Here is a 5,023-nt window from a genome sequence, read left to right as displayed (position 1 = left end):
GGAATATCGTGAGGGAGGTAAATCGCAGGTTATGCCTCCAAGGATATAGGGTGGAAGGCTGCTTGTACACTTGCACTTACCCAAAAACCAAATCCATATTTCAGGATTTGAACCCTTGAAGCGGCAGCCTCAAGTAAAGTTGGATTTCTCCACCCTCCCCTTTTACCACTTGGAGATGTGCCCTGGGGGCAATATCACTATATCATTCTAACTTCTTCATCAACTGGCTTGCCTTTACTTACTTTTTCATTTTTACATCGGCCTTTCTTATTCACCACTTTCCTCGTGCCCAAAGGAAATACAAATTGAGGTGACGGCAGGAGAGGAGAGAACAATTTAATTTCTTGTTTCAATTTATTTTTATTCATTTTCCACTGCCCCATTTGTCATCAGATCTCACAATCCTCATGACTATTCGACCATGCTATTAATTTCGTGTTCTTCTTCCTCATTCCTCGCCAACTGGTTTCTCTTTACTCTCTTTTTCATTTTAGTACCAGCTTTTTATGTTAGAAACGTTTGCGCAAACCCTGCACGTAAACTAAACTAAATAAAAAGTGTCTCTAAGGCACGCAAATTGTGTATTAAGATAATATTATCATCTCCCATTTATGTAAAAATGGGTTTATAGCGAATACCCTTCATGGTACAATGGAGCCTAATTATCTGCAGACTGCACTTCTGAAGATAATTACAACAGGCCTTCGAAATTTTTTGAAATATAACAAAATATTACAATTTCAAAGTTTTCTAATCATATGTATATAATATATTTATATAATGGTTTACATGTAGTGAGTTAAAAATTTTTCAACTAAATTTAAAAATAAATAAATAAAAATTCTCCATTCTCATTTTGACACCTTATCTGTATGTAAATCATTATGTATCTATTTATGTATACGTAGTATTATTCATGCAAATATATGTATGATTATGTAAAAATGAGAGAGAGAAATTGTTGTTATTTTAAGTGATTTCTTACATTATAAATAGACTTGAAGACACCATTTCCGCACAGACACTACTCTTGTATAACAACCAACCCTTTTTAAAAAGAGACATCACAACAAATTCAAATCCCAACAGTAACAGTCATACTCTGCTCAAATCTGGTCCGATAGATCATTAAATGAAGATCAACGGTCACGAATCAATCTTTAATAAATCCTTTCAAAATAATTAATTCGTTGCAATAGGCTTACGAGCACAATGCCCAGCCATCACTACTACACTACGAACCAAAGGTCAAGCCCCCAATCCAATTCAGCCTTATTTATTCTCCTTCGTCCCCTTTGTCGTCGCTTCTCATCATCCATATGATTCCTCGACCACCTTATTGGTTTCATCTTCTCATTCTCCTTCTTTGCCAACTGACTTCGCTTTACTTTCTTTTTAATTTTCGTACCAGTCTTCCTTATTCTCCATTTTCCTCTCACATTACCTAAAATAGCAAATTATGATGGCAGCAGGAGGCACGCGAATTACCATGTTGTCCTCCAGACAATATTCATCCCTACTAGAATTCTGCAAAACGGTTTCCAATGAATTTGTTTTAGGAACCTAGATAATCTCGATCCGACTACAGTTCTGAAAGTAATTTGAATACCCTAATTGTTGTAAGCCATCCAGATTTCTGAAATTTTAACGTTTGTTTACAACTTTCAGATTTTTCGCCATCTAGCTTCCCTTTACTCTATTTTCTTTTATAATGCAAACCTTCTTTATTTTTCATTTTTCTTCACATTACATAAAATGACAATGGTGGAGAAAACTTTAAAAGTGTGTTTGATTGCAAATTATGGAATTTACATGGAAAGAATACAGATTCTAGACAATTTAATTGTCTAGAAATTATTTGCATGAAAATTGTCAATTAAATGTGTTTCATTAATTTTGTTTTCAACTTATAAAATATTATATTTATCCATTTTTTTATTGGTGAGTGGATGAGAGAGTGAATGAGAGAGTGAATTACCTGAAAAATAAAATTATACTTTCCCTAAAGAAAATATTTTTCTTGTTTTCAAAGAAAATATAGTCACGTGATTAAAAGTAAGAAAATATTTTTCATGGAAAAAATATCAATCAAATAGCATAGACATAAGAATTTGAATAGAAAAATGACATTTTTAATGAAGCAAATAAATTCTAATTTCTTATCTATCTTGGAATAAAGCTACTCAAACACGGAAAAAGAATAGGGTTTGGTGACTGGTGCTATGTGGAAGCACTTATTTGGTCTTTTTTTTCAACTGTCAAATGAAAAAATGACATGTGTTCCCCTATTTTAAATTCTGTCACTGAACCTATTTATGTAGTAGGGTTGTCTTTTTAGTTTATTTTATTCATTCTCCTTTGCCTCATATATCATCCATTCTCACCATCCTCATGATTCTTAAACCCTCCCACTAATTTCACTCTTTCTTTCTTTCTCCCAATTGGCTTTCCTTTACTACTTTCTATTCCATTTTTGTACGACCTTCTTATTCTCCATTTTTCTCGCCCTTTCCCCGTAATAGCAAACTGAGGTGGTGGTGGGAGGGTTGAGAAAACTTTAATTTCTCATCTTTTGCTTATTTTTATATAATTCCCTTTGCCCCATCTATAGTCAGTTCTCACCATGCAATGCTTCCTTGATCTCGCGCTGCTCGTTTTATCCCATGGGTGGAGAGAGGGGTGAGCATGGGTCACGTGACCCCCAACTTTGGGGCCAATTTATTTTTTTAACTTTTTTCCCTATGTTTTTTGTCTCAATTTTCAAAGTTATTAGGAGATGTCAAACGAATCGAAATATCACATTATTAATATCATTTCGAGGTATTCATAGCCTAGTTTTCTATGTTATTAATGACGATCAAAATAGCCAACCATAGCAAATGTTACGACTTGTCAAAGTAAGTTATTTCAAACAAGTATTTCGAGAGTTTAACGTGCTAACTTTAAAATTCTCTGACGATCGTATACTAACCAAATCCACAAATCGCCTAAATTATCAATATAATTTACATTATTTTATTAAAAAAATTACATGGATGTGACATCAAAAATTTTCGAAATTTTACATCCGAAAAAGTCATAACCATGTGAATCGTTGGATGTAAAATTACATGGATGAAAATTTTTTTTGGATGTAAAGTTTTGAATGAAAAATTCATCCCAAATTTTTTGCAAGTTTGATTGTGCCCCTAACTCAAAATGTCCGCGTCCACCCTTGTTTCATCCCCTCTTTTTTTCTTCCTCGCCAACTGACTTCCATTTACTCTCCTTTTCACTTTTATACGAACAGTCAATTTTCTTCAACTTTTTTTTCTCTCCACCTGAGATGAAAATTGAAGTAGCCATAAGAGTAGTGGAGAAAGATTAAGTAATTAATTAATTAATTATTTTTATTAATATCTGTATTTCTGAACTAACTTAAAAGAATTAATGTCTTTTAAATCAAAAATTAACATTTTCGACGACTTCTTGAACAAAATCCTTCTATTCGAGATCAATTTTGCTTTGCTGCCACAGTAAGAATATTAAAAACTTCAAAATTATTAGCGGTTTTCTTTGCTACTTAAGAATTAAAAAAAGGGAAAAAAAAAAGAAATAAAAAAAATACGTACATTCTATTGGGACTACATCTATTTTTTATTTTGACCATCTTTCCTATCTTACCTTTTCAAACTGCTGTCTTCCTAACCAAGGCTTCTCATCTTCTCCATCATCTAAAGACAGCATTTTCTTATGGCTGATTTCAAAATCATATTGTTCGTATCTTACTGCGAGAAAGAGGTATGCTAGTAAGAGTATGTTTGACATATATTATTGTTGAAAAATGAGTTATGAATAGCGATTTTTAAGAAAATGTGTGGCTAAAAAGTGAATTTTTTTATATACGTGTAAAATATTTTATTATGTGAATGTGTGATTGAAAATGATCTATAATAAACTATAAAATAAATTAATGATTGTCTAATAGACACTAAGGGTGTATTTGATTACATTTATTTTCCATGAAAAATATCAGTTTTCTATCCAAATTCCTACTTGGAGTGTTTGATTGCTATTTTTTTTTCATGAAAAACATTTTCCAACTTTTGAAAATATGCCTAATTTTCCTTGTTTTTGAGGAAAATATTTTCCTTGGGTGGAGGTAGTTTTTATTTTTCTCAAAACAAGGAAAATATTTTCTTTTTTAGATGATATTTTTCATGTCAATCAAACATACTCTCACTGTGTGTTTGATTGCCAATATTTTCATAGAAAATATATTTTTTCCATCCAAATTTTTTATGTTTGTGCTGTTTGATTGACAATTTTTCCATAGAAAACATTTTTTTACTTCTGAAGGAAAATAATTTTTTTAGGAGGAGTATGATTTATTTTTCAGAGAATTCATTCACTCTCTCTCATTCATCCAGTCTCACTTTTCTACCCACTAATAAAAAATGGGCAAATATAATATTTTTTAAATTAAAAATTAAATCAATCAAACATATTTAATTGATAATTTCATAAAATAAATTATAAGCATTTCATTTATTTAATTTTCATATAAATTTCATATTTACAATCAAAATAATCAAAGTTAGAATATAAAATCATAAAACTTCCCCCAGCAATTCTCTATACGCACGTGTTTGTGGGTATGTATTATCTGCATCTCCCTATTCCAAGAAACCCGAGAGCTTGACCATAATTTGCTATCTCGACAGCAATTAACAATCAATGGATCCTCGAACATCATATTATAACCTCCCAAAAATCATCACTTCTTGGATCAAGATTAACCCTTTCACTCACTGAATTTACCGTCTCACATCTGCACTTATTAACCCTTTCGTTTTTACCGTTTTATGGCATATTTTCAAGACCCAATTTTCCTGCAACTCACACTGTCGCTTTATTGCCCCCTTTCTCGTCTTCCTCTTTCGCATCACTCTTAAGTCTTACCTCTGAAATCTCACAACCCGACGAACCCATTTATAATATCCGTCTGTTGTATTATAATCTTGTTTAATTATACTTTTTTTTT

General features: G+C 31.7%; 1 protein-coding gene across 1 annotated transcript in view; it reads left to right on the top strand.

Annotated features, from left to right (window-relative positions):
• The first annotated feature begins 238 nt into the window (after positions 1-238).
• LOC111368054 (DDT domain-containing protein DDR4-like) overlaps positions 239-5,023 on the top strand; it is a 19,178-nt gene continuing 14,393 nt past the window's right edge. Inside the window, exon 1 of the mRNA XM_022989232.1 lies at positions 239-256. The gene's annotated coding sequence lies outside the window, so the exon portion shown is untranslated. The remainder of the gene's footprint in view (positions 257-5,023) is intronic.

The sequence above is a fragment of the Olea europaea genome, chromosome 18 (assembly GCF_002742605.1).
Source record: "Olea europaea var. sylvestris chromosome 18, O_europaea_v1, whole genome shotgun sequence".
NCBI lineage: Eukaryota > Viridiplantae > Streptophyta > Magnoliopsida > Lamiales > Oleaceae > Olea > Olea europaea.
Note: the sequence above shows the minus strand (reverse complement) of the source record. Positions and strands in the feature narration are given on the sequence as shown.